Below are 20,355 nucleotides of genomic sequence, written 5' to 3'. Positions count from 1 at the left end.
GGTGACATCTTTCGAGTCTTATTTCCATCTGGGAGCGCCCCCCCAGGGCTGCATTATTCCCAGGCCGCATGGGTCCGTCCCTGCGGCGTGTATCCCTTTTTTATTCCATGTTGTTAGCTTACCTTGTTGGGAGCGCCCCTCCGGCTGCATGATCCCAAAGCCGCTCGGGCCAGGCCCAGCGGCATGTCTCCCATTTGCGTTTATTTCCGATTATGCGTTAGACCCACCATGCTTGATTATTTGATGCCAGTCCACGGCACCGCTTCTTCTCCATGCCGACCACTTGCATGTTAAAGGGGGGGGGGTACCTGAGCATCGCGACTCAGGGCTCTTACTGGCTCTCCAGCCCTCACCCTCTGGCCTTGTCCATGGCATCGCGACCTGGCATACCAGCGACGGCTGAGACCAGCTCGAGGGCCGGGACCCGAGGGCGTAGAGTGCCGACATCTAACCAAATTTGCAGGGACACATCACAAGATAAGGCCCAGTGCTAGGCGCAACCTGCCTAGAGGTAGGGCCCCGTGAGTCCCGCGCTGGCTCATGGGTGCCCAGATACACCTCGCCAGGCCCTACCGTGCCAGCCATGTGTCAGGGCGGGGCTGTACATGCCCCGGGGGCTCCTCCCGGAGGGGGGGCCCCTCCCACGTACCAGTGGAAGTACCATGCTCCGCGCTGGCTGACGACACTGCCGAGGAGCGGCTATGCCCGTACACATACGGTAGCGCTATGCTCCGCGCTGGTGATAAACAACTGAGGGTGGCCCCCAGGCCGCACCAACCTCAGGGAGCCCAGAGCTCAGTGTCTAGCCTCATCGTAACGCCTTCCCTCGGGAGTGCTGCACGAGGGGGCTGGGCCTGGGTCACACCCAGACGCACGCCGCCCAGCCAGGTCCCCCCGGGCCTGGTTCGTCGCGCGTCTCTCCCCGAGCGGAGCCAAGGTACGAAGGCCGTTTGAGCGTCAAGGGGGACTCCTGAGCATCGCGACTCAGGAGCCTAACTGGTCACGTAGCCCCTCACTCTGTGGCCCCGTCCTGGTTTCCGGTCGGGACCAACGCTGGGTGATGCACGCGCGCGGCCGGGCTCTGCAGACGTAGAACGGTAGATCCACCCACATCACACCTCCCTACTTGCTGTTCATGCGCCAAGGGGGACTCCTGAGCATCGCGACTCAGGAGCCTAACTTGTCACATGGCCCCTCACTCCTTGGCCCCGTCCTGGTTTCTGGTCGGGACCAACGCTGGGTGAGGCATGCACGGTGCCGGGCTCTGCCGGCGTAGAACATAAGCAAGTAGGAAGGAAAGGCGCAAATTTCAAGGAATTCAAAAGCAAATATTACAGTCCACACTGTTATCTCAATGCCAAACGCAAGTTTAAACGCCTCCCCGAGGCATGATACATGTGCAGGAATTAAAGGCAGGACAGGAGCCGCGATGGAGTCACTTGTTGGCGGTGGAGCAGCGCGGATTGGGTACGCCTCACGGAGCGGTGGGGTCGGCAGCGCCTTGCTTCGGCTTGGTGCTTAAGGCCCGGAACTTCCCCAGCAGGGCCTCTGCGCGACCCTTCACGGCCTCGGCAGCGGCAGCGGCACGCTCGCTGCTCACTGGCTCCAGCAGGCTGTCGAGGTCGACACCGGGATCGCGAAGGTAGATGTGGGTGAGGACCCGCGTCAGTGCTGCAGAAGACAGGACATGCGCCTCGGCCTCGGCCGTGGGGCCAAGGCCAAGGGCGACATCTTCAAGAGAGTGAACCAGGAAGGGAAGCAGCTTGGCGGGGCCGTCCTCGGCGACAGCCAGTGGGCTCTCCAGGCCACTGTCGTAAAGCGTCCTCAATGAGGAGCGAGCCCTCACCTCCATCTCCATGAAGGCCACGCGGTCCTCGGCAAGGACAAGGGCCTCATCGTCCAGCTTGGCCTTCCTCGCCCCCAACTCCTGCTCCAGCGCGCCTAGGCGGTCACGGCGTTTCTTGAGCTTGACCTCCCTCTCCTTGAGAGCCGCCTCACGAGCCTTCACGCCTTATTCCTGCTCTTGGCGAAGGCGGACCTCGTTCGCGAGCTGGTCCCACAAATCTTGCAGTTCACCCTCCAGCGCCTTGCAACGTCCACGGACGTCGACCACCTCCCCCAGGGCTGCATCACGAGTAGCCTTCGCCTCAAGGACGACCTGCTTCTCCTCGTCGCATGCCGTCGAGGCCTGGACCAGCGCCGCCCGAATCAAAGCGTCGGAGCGAACCCATCCTGAAGCTAGCTCCAAGCGCCCAGCCACCAAGCGGGGGTCGGAGCCAAGAAGATCCTGACGCAGTCGGTCCAGCTCAGCAACAGCACGATCCAGAACGGCAGAAGGGGTCGGAGAGACAGCAGCCGGTGGAGTAGGAGGAGAAGGCGGGAGCGCGGCCCCAGCATCCTGAGGCGGAGCCTGCCGCCCCCCGACAGTTGTAGTGGCGGCGACAGGCGAGAGCACCTCGGGAGCCACTTGGGGCATGGGGGCTGAGCTTGCCCCAGCCGGCTCAGCCAGGCCTCGCGAGGACGACCGGGCAGGAGAAGCCTGTGCATCGCGGTCACCCTCCTTCGCAGGCAGAGACGCTGCCACAGGTGGAACCTCGGGAGCTCCCTTCGGCTTCTTTGCTGCGGGCGCCAGCCTATCCAAGAAATGCGGACGTCAAGCCTCCGAAGCAAAGCAAGAAATAAAGACAAGAATCGAATGCTTACAGGTCGTCGCCAGTGAGCTCAAGCTGCCTCCGGCCAAATTTGAAGCTTGAAAGCCGGCTGGAAGGGTCAACCTCGGGAAGCTTGGAGGCGGAAGGTGCATCTGCGGTCCACCCCGGGGCCGGGGCAGACCCGCGGGAGATCAGCCCGATCCTGTCCCTCTTCGGGATCGGGGGTGAGCTCCCGCCGTCCTGCTTGTTGTTGTCCTTGTCGTCGTCGTCATCATCCTCGTCGTCATCGCTCGAAGAGAGTCGAAGAATGCGGGACCTGCACCGGGGGAGGGGAGCCCTCGACTCTCCGTTAGTCGCCTCGGAGCCAGGCCCTTTTCCCTGCTCCCCTCCTTCCTCCTCTTCGCCGGAGTCGTCGGAGGGCATGTCCACTGATTCCTCGGGAGTTTCCATGGGCACGGGCCCATCCCCGTTGAAGACGGGCATGGACTCCACTACCTGCTCCCGGTCGTTGCGGAGGAACAAGGGCGTAGGAGCGCGCGCCAACCTCGTCACATCGCCCCCGACCAGAGATTGGAGGACCGCAGCCAGATCTCCGTCGGCTAAGGCCGCGGGGCTCGGACGGGGCCTCCACATCGGAAGTGATTACTACCGAAGCGGAGCCAGTTGGTGCTCCAGGAATTCCCTCAGCAGCGACGCGCCGGTCAGCTTCGCCGCCGCCATATTGGCCGGCCTCAGATCCGCGTCCATCTTCTCCAACATCAGCTTCGCGCGGGGGTCCGTGAGCTCCAGTCGACCCCAATGGCTAGAGCTCGTGGGCTGCTCCATGGGCAAGATCAGCCGAGGGTGGATGCGCCCAGCATCCACCAAGACCCACTTGCTCCTGAAGCCCTCAATCCTTTTCCCGGGGTTCAAAATGGCAATGGCGCCACCGTACGCGACAAAGCTCGCGCACGCGGAAGCAGTACCACGAGAGGTCCAGAGGTAGAAGTAGTGGCGCGGCAAGGCCACTAAGGGCTGCACCCCTACGTGAGCCTCGCAGTAATAGGCGAAGATTGCCAGGAGAAGGACGGAGTTGGGGTGGAGATGCAGGGCTTGTAGCTTATAGTGGCGGAGGATAGAGAAGAAGAACTCGGAGAAGGGAGGCACCAGGCCAGCAGCAATGGCACTTACGAAGAGCGGATAGAAGGTGCTCCCTTGACCCTCAGGTGTGGCGGAGCCGGCTTTAAACACCTTTGCCCCGTTGATGCCCCGCGCCGTCGCCATCCAGCGCAACCGGGCAAGGCTCGCCTCCGACACGTTCGGCGGGTCCAGGGCAGCCGAGTACCAAGCTATGGCCGAAGGCTGACGAGGCGCCATGGCTTCCTAGGTCACACGGTCGGAGTGGATCTGGAAATTTTGGAGGAAGGAAGGAGAGACGCAAGAAAGGGGATCTGAGCAGCAACCGGGGAAAGCAAGAAGCAAAGCCTAGGTGGATGCCGCTCCTTTATCAACTCGCGCGGTTGCTAAGGCGCCCACGTCCAATCAACCGCCATGCGGCGCCCAAGGCCGCAAGCTGTTAGGGCCCGCGGCGCTTCGCTCTTGCCCTTCCGCCTCCCTGCACGGCCAAGTCCGGGCGCGCCTTGGGCCTGGGGGCTACTGTCGGCGTTCTGGGAACGGGGGTCCCCAGACTTGCCTGCCTGCGGCCTGCAGCGTGGCTCAAAGGGGGGGCCCAGCGCGACCCATCTTCACCAACACAAACCCAAGACCCTCGCGAGGGGCCAAGCCTCGCGGGGCGGACGACGCGGAGCTTCCTCAGGAATGGCCTCATCAGGCTGGCTCACGAGGAGGCGGAGAGATCAAGGCGGGGTACCTCACGAGGTGCCCGTGACGCAAGCCATGACGACCAAGGGTGCCAGGCGGGTGCCAGCCCGCGTAGTGTCCTCCTTTCCTCTTTGGTGCAAAGGGGACAAGCGCAGCCGCGGAGTACCGAGGCATCAGGCAAAGGTTGCCATTTCGGTGCAACGAGACCAAGACCATGAGGACTACAAGATGGAGGTCATCGTGGAGCCCGAGACGGTGTCATCACCAGAGCTTTGTGCAGGCGAAGACTACTTTTGTTAGGGTAGCTAGTACTAGCTGTCCCCCTTCAAATTAGCCCGCCATTGTTGGCTCCCTTCCCGCTCGATATTTGGGAAGAGGACCAGGGCCTCTATAAATAGGACCAGCCGCCCACAGAGCAAAGGGGTTTTTTTTATGAAGGAAATAGGGGGATCGAAGGATAGAAGAAAGGATCAGAGAGAGAGAGAAGGGTGACTGAACTCCTCCCCGCAGTTCATCGCCCCAGCCAAGAACAGACCCTCGCGAGGCTGTTCTTCCTTGTATTGTTCATCATCATCAGCCCCAGAGGCAATCCACCACACCACACACTGGAGTAGGGTATTACACCACAACGGTGGCCCGAACCAGTATAAACCCTGTGTCTCTTGTGTTGTTCTTTCCGTAGTTTAGATCTTAGCATGGTGGAGGGGTGCAGGTAGGTAGGAGGCGAAATCTCCGCGCGCACCCCAGTGTTCGAACCTCAAGGGTCTGCCGGAACCCAAAAATCCGACAGATTGATACCTTGGTTCTCAAAAATTGAGGGAAATACTTACGCTACTTTGTTGCATCACCCTTTCCTCTTCACGGGAAAACCAACGCAAGTGCTCAAGAGGTAGCAAGAAGTATTTCTGGCGCCGTTGCCGGGGAGGTCTACGCAAAAGTCAACATACCAAGTGCCCATCACAAAACCTTATCTCCCGCATTACATTATTTGCCATTTGCCTCTCATTTTCCTCTCCCCCGCTTCACCCTTGCCATTTTATTCGCCCTCTCTCTCTCTCTCTCCATCCTCCCTCTCTTTCTCTATTCGCCTCTTTTTGCCCGTCTCTCGTTTGCTCATGTGTTGGATTGCTTGCTTGTCACGATGGCTCAAGATAATACCAAATTGTGTGATTTCACCAATACCAACAAGAATGATTTTATTAGCACTCTGATTGCTCCTCTTACCGATGCTGAATCTTGGGAAATTAATGCTGCTTTCTTGAATCTTGCCATGAAAGATCCGTTTTCCGGCCTTCCTTGTGAAGATGCCGCTACCCATCTAAATAGCTTCGTTGATTTGTGTGATATGCAAAAGAAGAAAGATGTGGATAATGATATTTTTAAATTGAAGCTATTTCCTTTTTCGCTTAGAGATCATGCTAAAGCTTGGTTTTCGTCTTTGCCTAAAAATAGTATTGATTCGTGGAATAAGTGTAAAGATGCTTTTATCTCTAAGTATTTTCCTCCCGCTAAGATCATCTCTCTTAGGAACGATATTATGAATTTTAAGCAACTTGATCATGAACATGTTGCACAAGCTTGGGAGAGGATGAAATTAATGATACACAATTGCCCTATGCATGGTTTGAATTTGTGGATGATTATACAAAAGTTTTATGCCGGGTTGAATTTTGCTTCTAGAAATCTTTTAGACTCGGCCGCGGGAGGCACTTTTATGGAAATCACTTTAGGATAAGCTACTACACTCCTAGATAATATTACGGTTAATTATTCTCAATGGCACACTGAAAGATCTACTAATAAAAAGTGCATGCGATAGAAGAAATTAACGTTTTGAGTGGAAAGATGGATGAACTTATGAAATTATTTGCCAATAAAAGTTTTTCTTCTGATCCTAATGATATTCCTTTGTCTACTTTGATTTAGAATAATAATGAATCTATGGATGTGAATTTTGTTGGTAGGAATAATTTTGGTTACAACGCGTATAGAGGAAACTTTAATCCTAGGCAGTATCCTGGTAATCCCTCTAATAATTATGCTAATTCCTACAACAATTCCTATGGAAATTATAATAAGATGCCCTCTGAATTTTGAATCTAATATTAAAGAATTTATTACTTCTCAAAAGAATTTCAATGCTTTGATTGAAGAAAAATTGCTTAAGATTGATGAGTTCGCTAGGAACGTTGATAGAATTTCTCTTGATGTTGATTCTTTGAAACTTAGATCTATTCCACCTAAGCATGATATCAATGAGTCTCTCAAAGCCATGATAATTTCCATTGATGAGTGCAAAGAAAGAACCGCTAGGATGCGTGCTAAGAAAGATTGCTTTATAAAAGCGTGTTCTTCTAGTTTCCATGATAATAAAGATATAGATCTAAAAGTTATTGATGTATCCCCTATTAAATCTTTGTTTTGCAATATGAATCTTGATAATGATGGGACTGAATATTATCCACCTTTACCTAGACGGCGTTCCAAAAATTCGGAGTCTTTAGATCTTGATGCCAAAATTGTTAAAAGTGGGATTGAAGAAGTCAAAACTTTAAATATTAATGAACCCACTATTTTGGATTTCAAGGAATTTAATTATGATAATTGCTCTTTGATAGATTGTAATTCCTTGTTGCAATCCGTGCTAAATTCTGCTCATGCTTATAGTCAAAATAAAGCTTTTACTAAACATATCGTTGATGCTTTGATGCAATCTTATGAAGAAAAACTTGAGTTGGAAGTTTCTATCCCTAGAAAACTTTATGATGAGTGGGAACCTACTATTAAAATTAAAGATCATGAATGCTATGCTTTGTGTGATTTTGGTGCTAGTGTTTCCACGATTCCAAAAACTTTGTGTGATTTGTTAGGTTTCCGTGATTTTGATGATTGCTCTTTAAACTTGCACCTTGCGGATTCCACTATTAAGAAACCTATGGGAATAATTAATTATGTTCTTATTGTTTCAATTAGGAATTATGTGCCCATAGATTTTATTGTTCTTGACATAGATTGCAATCCTTCATGTCCTATTATTCTTGGTAGACCTTTCCCTAGAACGATTGGTGCAATTATTGATATGAATGAAGGAAATATTAGATTTAAATTTCCGTTAAGGAAAGGCATGGAAAACTTACCTAGAAAAAAATTAAATTACCTTATGAATCTATTATGAGAGCCACTTGTGGACTGCCTATCAAATATGGCAATACCTAGATCTATCCTTGCTTTTATGCCTAGCTAGGGGCGTTAAACGCTAGCACTTGTTGGGAGGCAACCCAATTTTATTTTTATTCTTTGCTTTTTGCTCCTGTTTAGTAATAAATAAATTATCTAGCCTCTGTTTTGGTTGTGTAGTTTTGTGTTTAATTAGTGTTTGTTCCAAGTAGAACCGTTGGGAAGACTTGGGGAAAGTCTTTTAATTCTTGCTGTAAAACAAACAGAAACTTTAGCGCTCACGAGAACTGCTGCCATTTTTATTTGAAAAGTGCTATTTAGTTAATTATTTTTGCAGATGATTAATAGTTAAATTACACACGTCCAGCAATTTATTTTAGAATTTTTGGGGTTCCAGATCTTGCGTTAGCTACAGATTACTACAGATTGTTCTGTTTTTGACAGATTCTGTTTTTCGTGTGTTGTTTTCTTATTTTGATGAATCTATGGCTAGTAAAATAGTTTATAAACCATAGAGAAGTTGAAATACAGTAGGTTTAACACCAATACAAATAAACAAGGAGTTAATTACAGTACCTTGAAGTGGTGTTTTGTTTTCTTTCGCTAACGGAGCTCACGAGATTTTCTACTTTAAGTTTTCTGTTGTGAAGTTTTCAAGTTTTGGGTAAAGATTTGATGGATTATGGAACAAGGAGTGGCAAGAGCCTAAGCTTGGGGATGCCCATGTCACCCCAAGATAATCTAAGGACACATAAAATCCAAAGCTTGGGGATGCCCCGGAAGGCATCCCCTCTTTCGTCTACTTCCATCGGTAACTTTACTTGGAGCTATATTTTTATTTGCCACATGATATGTGTTTTGCTTGGAGTGTCTTGTATGATTTGAGTCTTTGATTTTTATTTTACCACAATCATCTTTGCTGTACACACCTTTTGAGAGAGACACACATGATTCGGAAATTATTAGAATACTCTATGTGCTTCACTTATATCTTTTGAGTTATATAGTTTTTGCTCTAGTACTTCACTTATATATTTTAGAGCACGGAGGTGGTTTTGTTTTATAGAAACTATTATTCTCTCATGTTTCACTTAGATTATTTTGAGAGTCTTAAATAGCATGGTAATTTACTTAAATAATTCTAATATGCTAGGTATTCAAGACTAGTAAAAACTTTCTTATGAGTGTGTTGAATACTAAGAGAAGTTTGATGCTTGATGACTGTTTTGAGACATGGAGGTAGTGATATCAAAGTTGTGCTAGTTGAGTAGTTGTGAATTTGAAAAATACTTGTGTTGAAGTTTGCAAGTCCTGTAGCATGCACGTATAGTAAACATTATGTAAGAATTTGAAACATGAGGTGTTCTCTGAGTGTCCTCCTTATGAGTGGCGGTCGGGGATGAGCGTGGTCTTTTCCTACCAATCTATCCCCCTAGGAGCATGCGCGTAGTGCTTGGTTTTTTATGACTTGTAGATTTTTGCAATAAGTATGTGAGTTCTTTATGACTAATGTTGAGTCCATGGATTATACGCACTCTCACCCTTCCATCATTGCTAGCCTCTTCGGTACCGTGCATTGCCCTTTCTCACATTGAGAGTTGGTGCAAAATTTGCCGATGCATCCAAACCCTGTGATATGATACGCTCTTTCACACATAAACCTCCTTATATCTTCCTCAAAATAGCCACCATACCTACCTATTATGGCATTTCCATAGCCATTCCGAGATATATTGCCATGAAACTTTCCACCGTTCCATTTATCATGACACGTTCATCATTGTCATATTGCTTTGCATGATCATGTAGTTGACATAGTATTTGTGGCAAAGCCACCATTCATAATCCTTTCATACATGTCACTCTTGGTTCATTGCATATCCTGGTACACCACCGGAGGCATTCATATAGAGTCATACTTTGTTCTAGTATCGAGTGTAATCATTGAGTTGTAAATAGAAGTGTGATGATCATCATTTTCTAGAGCATTGTCCCAAGTGAGGAAAAAAAGAGAAAGACCATAAAAAAGAGAAGGCCCAAAAAATGAGAGAAAAAGAGAGAAGGGACAATGTTACTATCCTTTTTACCACACTTGTGCTTCAAAGTAGCACCATAATCTTCATGATAGAGAGTCTTTTGTTTTGTCACTTTCATATACTAGTGGGAATTTTTAATTATAGAACTTGGATTGCATATTCCAACAATGGGCTTCCTCAAATGCCCTAGGTCTTCGTGAGAAAGCAAGTTGGATGCACACCCACTTAGTTTCTTTTGTTGAGCTTTCATATATTTATAGCTCTAGTGCATCTGTTGCATGGCAATCCCTACTCCTTGAATTAACATCAATTGATGGGCATCTCCATAGCTCGTTGATTAGCCTGATTGATGTGAGACTTTCTCCCTTTTTTTCTTCTCCACATAACCCTCATAATTATTCTATTCCACCCATAGTGCTATATCCATGGCTCACGCTCATATATTGCGTGAAGGTTGAAAGAGTTTGAGATTACTAAAGTATGAAACAATTGCTTGGCTTGTCATCGGGGTTGTGCATGATGAGAGCATTCTTGTGTGACGAAAAATGAAGCATGACTAAACGGAATATCAAACGGAGTCCAAACGGAATGAAACCTTCGGGAACGTGATTTTCGGAACAAACATGATCCAGAGGACTTGGACCCTACGTCAAGCAATCAACGAGGAGGCCAAGAGGTAGGGGGCCGCGCCTACCCCCCTCCCCCAGGCGCGCCCTTCACCCTCGTGGGCCCCCTGTAGCTCCTCCGACGTACTCCTTCCTCCTATATATACCTACGTACCCCCAAACTATGAGATACGGAGCCAAAACCCTAATTCCACCGCAGTAACTTTTTGTATCCACGAGATCCCATCTTGGGGCCTGTTTTGGAGCTCCGTCGGAGGGGGCATCGATCACGGAGGGCTTCTACATCAACACCATAGCCTCTCCGATGAAGTGTGAGTAGTTTACCTCATACCTACGGGTCCATAGTTATTAGCTAGACGACTTCTTCTCTCTTTTTGGATCTCAATACAAAGTTCTCCCCCTCTCTTGTGGAGATCTATTCGATGTAATCTTCTTTTGCGGTGTGTTTGTTGAGACCGATGAATTGTGGGTTTATGATCAAGTTTATCTATGAACAATATTTGAATCTTCTCTGAATTCTTTTATGTATGATTGGTTATCTTTGCAAGTCTCTTCGAATTATCAGTTTGGTTTGGCCTACTAGATTGATCTTTCTTGCAATGGGATAAGTGCTTAGCTTTGGGTTCAATCTTGCGGTGTCCTTTTCCAGTGATAGTAGGGGCAGCAAGGCACGTATTGTATTGTTGCCATCGAGGATAAGGATAACAAGATGGGGTTTTCATCATATTGCATGAGTTTATCCCCCTACATCATGTCATCTTGCTTAAAGCGTTACTCCGTTCTCTTGAACTTAATACTCTAGATGCATACTGGATAGCGGTCGATGTGTGGAGTAATAGTAGTAGATGCAGGCAGGAGTCGGTCTACTTGTCTCGGACGTGATGCCTATATACATGATCATACCTAGATATTCTCATAACTATGCTCAATTCTGTGAATTGCTCAACGGTAATTTGTTTACCCACCCTAAATACTTATGCTCTTGAGAGAAGCCACTAGTGAAACCTATGGCCCCCGAGTCTATCTTCCATCATATTAATCTTCCAATACTTCGTTATTTTTATTGCCTTTTATTTTACTTTGCATCTTTATCATAGAAATTCCAAAAATATTATCTTATCATATCTATCAGATCTCACTCTCGTAAGTGACTGTGTAGGGATTGACAACCCCTTATCGCGTTGGTTGCGAGGATTTACTTGTTTGTGTAGGTGCGAGGGACTTGTGCATGTCCTCCTACTGGATTGATATCTTGGTTCTCAAAACTGAGGGAAATACTTATGCTACTTTGTTGCATCACCCTTTCCTCTTCAAGGGAAAACCAACGCAAGTGCTCAAGAGGTAGCAGCGCGCTATCGCCTGCATATTGGGTGGTGTACAAGCCCCAGCTTCCCAGCGCATCTTCAAGCAGTTTGCTCATGAGGTGAATGCGGCCCTCCCCAGGCCAGAGGCCACGCGTCCGCTCAGGTGGTCCAAGTGCGCCATCACCTTCAGCTCGGCGGACCAACTCAAGTGCGCGGCGACCGCCGAGATCCTCCTGATGCTCTGTACACCCGTCATCAGCAACGTCCAAGTCACCAAGACCCTCATCGATGGCGGCACAGGGCTCAATGTCCTATCCGTCGAGATGTTCGACAACCTCCAAGTGCCATATGACTAGCTGCATGATATGTCTCTAACGTATCTATAATTTTTTATTGTTCCATGCTATTATATTATCTGTTTTGGATGTTTATGGGCTTTATTATGCACTTTCATATTATTTTTGGACTAACATATTAACCCAGAGCCTAGTGCCAGTTTTTGTTTTTTCCTTGTTTTAGAGTACCGTAGAAAAGGAAAATCAAACAGAGTCCAATTGACCTGAAACTTCACGGGACTTATTTTTGGACCAGAAGAAGCCCACGGAGTATCGGAGATGGACCAGGAGAGTCTCGGCCTTCCCACGAGGGTGGTGGGCACGCCCACCCCCCTGGCACGCCCCCTGCCTCATGGACAGCCTGGAGATCCACCGACGTACTTCTTCCTCCTTTATATATCCATATACCCTAAAAACATCGAGGAGCACAATATATCGGGAGTTCCGCCACCAGAAGCCTCCGTAGCCACCGAAAACCAATCTAGACCCGTTCCGGCACCCTGTCGGAGGGGGAATCCCTCACCGGTGGCCATCTTCATCATCCCGACGCTCTCCATGACGAGGAGGGAGTAGTTTACCCTCGGGGCTGAGGGTATGTATCAGTAGCTATGTGTTTGATCTCTCTCTCTCTCTCTCTCTCTCTCTCTCTCTCTCTCTCTCTCTCTTTCTCTCTCTTGTTCTTGAGGTGGTACGATCTTGATGTATCATGAGCTTTGCTATTATAGTTGGATCTTATTATGTTTCTCCCCACTCTATTCTCTTGTAATGGATTGAGTTTTCCCTTTAAAGTTATCTTATCGGATTGAGTCTTTAAGGATTTGAGAACACTTGATGTATGTCTTGCGTGGGATACCCATGGTGACAATGGGGTATTCTATTGATCCACTTGATGTATGTTTAGGTGATCAACTTGCGGGTTCCGCCCATGAACCTATGCATAGGGGTTGGCACACGTTTTCGTCTTGACTCTCCGGTAGAATCTTTGGGGCACTCTTTGAAGTTCTTTGTGTTGGTTTGAATAGATGAATATGAGATTGTGTGACGTATATCGTATAATCATAACCACCGATACTTGAGGTGACATTGGAGTATCTAGGTGACATTAGGGTTTTGGTTGATTTGTGTCTTAAGGTGTTATTCTAGTACGAACTCTATGATAGATTGATCAGAAAGAATAACTTTGAGCTGGTTTTGTACCCTACCATAATCTCTTTGTTTGTTCTCCGCTATTAGTGACTTTGGAGTGACTCTTTGTTGCATATTGAGGGATAGTTATATGATCCAATTATGTTATTATTGTTGAGGGAACTTGCACTAGTGAAAGTATGAACCCTAGGCCTTGTTTTAACGCATTGCAATACCGTTTGTGCTCACTTTTATCATTAGTTACCTTGCTGTTTTTATATTTTCAGATTACAATTACGTTTATCTACCATCCATATACCACTTGTATCACCATCTCTTCGCTGAACTAGTGCACCTATACAATCTACCATTGTATTAGGTGTGTTGGGGACACAAGAGACTCTTTGTCATTTGGTTGCAGGGTTGTGTAACGCCCTCGATGCGGCTATATCTCCTACGTGTCGAGGCACGACTTAGAGGCATAACCGCATTGAAAGCAATGTCGCAAGTAAGGTAATCTTCACAACATCCCATGTAATATAGATAATAAAGGGAAAGGTACATAGTTGGCTTACACTCGCCACGTCAAACAAAGTACACAAATAGCATTACATCATCCAATCACTCATGGCCCGACTACGGTGCCAAAATAAAAGATCAACCCAACATGCGACACGGTCCCGATCGCCCCAACTGGGCACCACTACTGATCATCAGGGAAAGACACATAGTAACGGCGTGAGTCCTCGTCGGACTCCCACTTGAGCTCAAGCGCATCATCTGGAATAGAGTCATCAGGCCCTGCATCTGGTTTGGAAGTAATCTGTGAGCCACAGGGACTCAGCAATCTCGCACCCTCACGATCAAGACTATTTAAGCTTATAGGTAAGGCAAGGTAATATGTGGAGCTGCAGCAGGCGACTAGCATATATGGTGGCTAACCTGTTCGCAAAAGAGAGCGAGAAGAGTAGGCAAAGCGCGAACGAATAACTAGAGAACAACCTGCGGCAAACATTACTCCAACACCGTGTTCACTTCCCGGACTCCGTCGAGAAGAGACCATCACGGTAACACACACAGTTGATTCATTTTAATTAAGTTAAGGTTCAAGTTATCTACAACCAGACATTAACAAATTCCCATCTGCCCATAACCGTGGGCACGACTTTCGAAAGTTCAAATCCCTGCAGGGGAGTCCCAACTTAGCCCATGACAAGCTCTCACGGTCAACGAAGGATATACCTTCTCCCGAGACATTCTGATCAGACTCGGTATCCCGGTTCTACAAGACAACCCGACAAGTTAAAACCAATCTAGCAACACTGCCCGAATGTGCCGACAAATCCTGATAGGAGCTGCACATATCTCGTTCTCAGGGCACACTCAGATCAGACTAGATACGAGTAAAACCAAACCTCAAGTTGCCCCGAGGTGGCCCCGCAGGCAGCTCAGTCGGACCAACACTCAGAGGAGCACTGGCCCAAGGGGTTTAAATAAGATGACCCTCGGGCTCCGGAAACCCAAGGGAAAAAGAGGCTAGGTGGCAAATGGTAAAACCAAGGTTGGGCATTGCTGGAAGAGTTTTATTCAAGGCGATTTGTCAAGGGGTTCCCATTATTACCCAACCGCGTAAGGAACACAAAATCCGGGAACATAACACCGATATGACGGAAACTAGGGCGGCAAGAGTGGAACAAAATACTAGGAAAAAAGGCCGAGCCTTCCACCCTTTACCAAGTGTATAGATGCATTAAGATAACAAGATAATATAGTGATATCCCAACAAGAAAATAATGTTCCAACAAGGAACGATCTCCAATCTTCACCTGCAACTAGCAACGCTATAAGAGGGGCTGAGCAAAGCGGTAACATAGCCAATCAATGGTTTGCTGGGACATGGTGGGTTAGAGGTTTGACATGGCAATTTGGGAGGCATGATAAGCAAGTGGTAGGCATCATAGCATAGGCATAGCAAAAGAGCGAGCATCTAGCAAAGCAAAGATAGAAGTGATTTCGAGGGTATGATCATCTTGCCTGCAAAGTTGTCAGAGTTGACTGGATCCTCGAAAGCAAACTAATAGGCTCCTTGTTAGAGAACTCGTCTCCCGGCTCTACCCAAACAAGACAAACAAGCAACAATAACACAATCAACCACGTGCAAAGCTCAAACAACATGATGCAACATGGTATGCTATGCGGGATGCGATATGTGATGCATATGCAAGATTTGGCAAAGAAAGAATGAACCTAGCCTCAACTTGGAAATCCAAGAGTGCCATTGGAAAGATGATGTCATTTCGGTTGAAATCGATATAAAGAACACCGGAATCGGAGACACGGTTTGGAAATGGCAAGCAATTCAAATATGGCACCGGTCTGCGATAAACAACAAGTAGCCATCTAAATGCAACAAGATGAACATGCTACAGAACCCAAACATGGCAACAAAATACATGTCAGGGATCCATTCATGATGCTTAACAAAAGAGGAACATTGAGCTATGGCCAATTCATCCATTAACAGGTCCAAACAAGCATGGCAAAAGTGCAATTGGTAAACAGGTTTCAGACTTAGTGAAATTAACACTTGTCTGGAATTTCAGATCAGGTAGCACTCTTTGTAGCATGAAAACTAGATGCTACAGGAACTTCACATGGCAAAGAAAGGCATGGAATGGAGATACTCAAAGAGCTTAACAAAAGTCACTTAGTGACCTTGAGCCAAAAGGGATCAGAAAATACAATTGCAAGCCTGTGAACATGGCAAAAACATAATCAGATCACAGACTTAGTGAAAAACTGGATCATGCAAATCAGACATCAAGTAGGCATGTTTACGAGCTCGATGCACTCACTACGGAGCAAGGAATGACAAACTAAGCATACACCCATCAAGAATACACATTATATAAGCTAGACATGGCAATAACAATAACATAGCATGCACGGATCAACTACAACATCCTCGGCAAAATCGCTAACAAGTAGACAATCTGTCCAGATTCGCGAAATAGCAAAAGTAGAGCTTGATTGACTCAAGCTAGGGTGCTCCATAATTGCAAACAAGGACATGGATGGATAGAGCACTACAATATTAACAAATCACCCTTACTGATCATCCTCAAAAGAGGCACGGATCACTAGGAAACAACATGAACATATGGCATATTGATAAAAACAGATCAAGGACTTAGTGGAATTGCTAAGTCCCTGAAATCAGCATTAACGAATGCACCACTTTGCAAGCTTGTGCTAGTCACCACACACATCAAAAAAATACATGGATTGCACCTATAGAAAGATGGCAAAGCATATAACAAAACACATGTAGAGCTCAGGGGCATATCATGCACACATTAATCATGGCAAAAATGACAAATAGCTATTTGGAGCAGCAGATCTGACAATTAACTCAAATAGCACTCTTACAACAGCATTTCGGGCATCACGATGAACTCAAATGAAAATGATGCAATGAGATGAAATGATGTGATCTCTGAGACGAACATTTTGATATGCTATATGCCCAAAACGGATCTACGGATGCAAAGTTACAGCACGATGAACATAGCAAAATGATTAGGGTTCGAGGGATAAAAGTCAACCGTCCCAACTTAGATCCAGATCCGGCCAGGATGACTGTTCATGCGCGGAAAACAAGGACGCCGGAGCTTTGCCGGAGAAGAAGGAGAGCGGCCGGAGGGGGGAGGGTCGAGGAGGAGGAGACCGGAGCGGGGCGGTGCCGGACGCGGTTGGCGGCGGGGCGGCAGCGCTCGCCGGCGCGGGACGGCGGCCGGCCCGGTGCGGCAGCACTCGCTGGCGCGGGGCGGCGGCCGGTGAGGGAGGCAGGATGCGGGGCAGAGCCGGCCGGTGGTGGCGCGCGGCCGAGCGAGGCGCGGGCCTCGGCGGCGGCGGCTTTGGGCCGGGGGGGGCGACGATGGGCTCTCTGGGCCCGGCGGATCCGGCGAAGTGGGCACCCGGGTGGAAGAATAGGAGACCGCCACGTGGCGGCGGCGGGACGAAACGGACGTGTCCGCCGGCAAGGTTTTTGTCCGGCGCGCGAGGAGAGGGAGGGACTAGGGTTTGCCCGAGATTTGGATAGGGGGGGTTCTATATATAGGCATAGGAAGAGCTAGGAGAGTCCAAATGAGGTGCGGTTTTCGGCCGCGTGATCGTGATAGAACGCTCTAGATGATGGAGAGGGTTTTGGTGGGTTTTGGGCAAAATTGGAGGGGTGTTGGGCTGCAACACACACGAGGCCTTTTCGGTCCCTCGGTTAACCCTTGGAGCATCAAACGAAGTCCAAATGGTACGAAACATGACAGGCGGTCTACCGGTAGTAAACCAAGGCCGCTTGGCAAGTCTCGGTCCAATCCGAAAATGTTTAACCCCCACACACGAAAGAAAGTTAGTAATGACCACCGGAGGAGAACGGAGCGCCGGAATGCAAAACGGACAACGGGGAAAAAGCTCGAATGCATGAGACGAACACGTATGCAAATGCAATGCACATGATGACATGATATGAGATGCATGACAACGACAAAAACACATGGAGATAAAAACCCGAACCCGAGACAATAAAATAACTTAGCGCCGGAAACGGCAAGAGTTGGATTACATATTAGGTAAATAACATCCGGGGTGTTACAGGTTGCTTGAGAGAGACCATCTTCATCCTACGCCTCCTACGGATTGATAAACCTTAGGTCATCCACTTGAGGGAAATTTGTTACTGTCCTACAAACCTCTGCACTTGGAGGCCCAACAACGTCTACAAGAAGAAGGTTGCGTAGTAGACATCACTTGGCCGGAACAACCGCCCCAGTCTTTGGTGAGCATGGTGGCAGGACCACCGCCCGGAAGCAGCGGTACAACCACTCCATCAAAACTGGTAAGCGCCAAGAACCAGCGGTACAACCGCTCCAGAGAGCGGTACAACCGCTGGGAAGCCATAGTAAGTAGTAGGATAAGAAGGGAAGAGCTCTCTCTCACAACTAAGGAAGGCAAGAGAGGGGTGAGGTTAGTGTATGTGAAAAGATTCCCCCAACTCTTTCGAATGTGGATTCCCTCTTGATAGTACGGGTTCCCTACGACGAAAAGAGATAAAAGGGGTAGATAACACCGTCTTCGATCTTTTCCTTTGAGAGAGAATAGCTAACCAAAGTAGGCCTACATACCGAAAACCTGAAACACTTAGTACAAGATTAGACCAACAAAGGGTTGTCATCATCATCCAAAACACAAAGTAGGGAAATGCCCTTATAATCTCCCCCTTTTTGGTGGATGATGACAACAACACGATTTGTAAGTGGGAAGTCTAGAAAATGTAGACGGGACTCCCCCTAGATGTGTGCCCCAAATTGAGAAGGCTATTTGAGAGAACACATTAGGGACGAGACTCCCCCTAGATTTTATAGACTCGCCACTCCTACTAGACAAGCGAGGGTAAGCAATATGACCATAATATGAAGGTAAGGACTACAACGAATAAAGCAACAATATCACCGATAATAACGATAGATAGATAGACAAGCACATGTCCTACACCATGCAAGAGGAGATAAGCAACAAGGTTCACAAGCCAAAGTTCAACACCACGAATGAAAGGAAAACACAAACCCAAGCAAGACAAAAACCCATGCAAATCCCGAGACCTATAAAACTCTCCCCCCCTTTGGCATCAAGACACCAAAAAGGAAAAGAGTGAAGCTAGCGCCCCAAGGCTCAGTCGTCCTCCTATGACTCCTTGGTAGCATCTGGATCCTCATCATCAGCAGACTCATCATCATTGTCGTGATCGGATTCCTCCAGGATATCATCAGCTGCAGCAAAGGAGGTGGAAGGCTAGCGAGGGACCTGATCATCAGAACACATGCTGTGTGCAGAGATCCATCGCTCCTCCGGTGTGATGCTCTACTCAGAACCACTCTGGATAGGTATGTTGAGGTGCTTAATCATCGCGATCTAACGACGCCGGGCATGCTTCTCATTGACATGGGCCTCATACATCCTCTTTTGGATGTCAGACTGGAGGCAGAAAGTCTTCTTCACATTGGCAGTGAGCTTGTCCACCCAAGAGGGCTTGACCCCTGGCTCCAACTCAAAGTCCTCATCGTCCGAGGTGGCATAGACATCCTCACGAGCATTTGCAAGGAAGCGAGGCTCGGCGTGTTTCTTCTTCTTGAGTAGCTTGACCTCATGAACAGTGAGATTATCGGGAGAAGTGAGAGCCTCTCCAGGATGGCGAACCTCCCAAACTGAGTTCAAAAAACACATGACAAACGGAGCATAAATGGGAACCTTCCTGTAGATGACCATGTTGTACATTTTCCACAGCCAGTTGGGCACGTCAAACGTTTCCCCAGAGCCCACCTTGGTCTTCATTGCAACCATCAAGTCAACAAGATAGCCATGGATTTCATCTTGATTTCCCAACTTGGGCAGAAGCACATTGCGAAACACATGATGCATGATGTCGTAGACCTTCACCAAATCCTTAGATTCTCCAATAATACTACGGCCCTGAATGTACAGAGGGGCAAGCTTCTCCTTAGGCATGGACTCGGGATGGTCATGAGAATGAATGCCACCCCTTCCTTCCAGACCGGTATTGTCATACCCCATAGCATTGCAGAAGGCCCTCCTGGGCACTTGAAAGAGCTCATCACGGCACATGAACATGAGAGTCCGAGCGTCATCTTCTCCAAAGTGAACAGTGGCATAGAACTGATGGACAAGCTGAACATCAAAGTCACAGTTAACTGACATGAGCTTGACTAGATCAAACTCCTCACAAAGAGATAAGGCCTCACCAAAGTACTCCAAGTTGTTCTTCCAATGGTCAAGATTGATGGTCCACTGCTTGGCATACTTGTTCTTGTTGTACTCAAAGAGTTCATGAACGATCCGCACTTTCATCTCATTCCGGAATTGAACGATGGTCCAACGAGGAGCAATGGGAAACTCATAAGGATTCTTCGAGCGAAAGGCTTCCCAATCCTTGGCTTTCCAACGGTGCAAGGGCAAAACCACACGTTGCTTGGCAGCGGAAGACTTTTCACGGCGAGTGGGCTTGGTGGGAATCACAACCTCTTCTTCATCATCAGACACGGCTGGGCGCAAGGTCCTTCATGCCCTCTTCTTGGTCTTGCGAGGAGCAGAGCGAGAACTAGAGCCACCTATACACACGCACAAGGAGAACACAAGAAACCCAACAAAGATGAGAGGATTGCACACAAAAACAGAGGAATAGATAGATTGCACAAACATAGAAAACAGAACAGGGCTATGTGGTGCAG

The sequence above is a fragment of the Triticum urartu genome, chromosome 1A, assembly GCF_056163025.1.
Source record: "Triticum urartu cultivar PI428250 chromosome 1A, HENAU_Tu73, whole genome shotgun sequence".
NCBI classification, from domain to species: Eukaryota; Viridiplantae; Streptophyta; class Magnoliopsida; order Poales; family Poaceae; genus Triticum; species Triticum urartu.
This window is presented reverse-complemented; position numbering follows the sequence as displayed.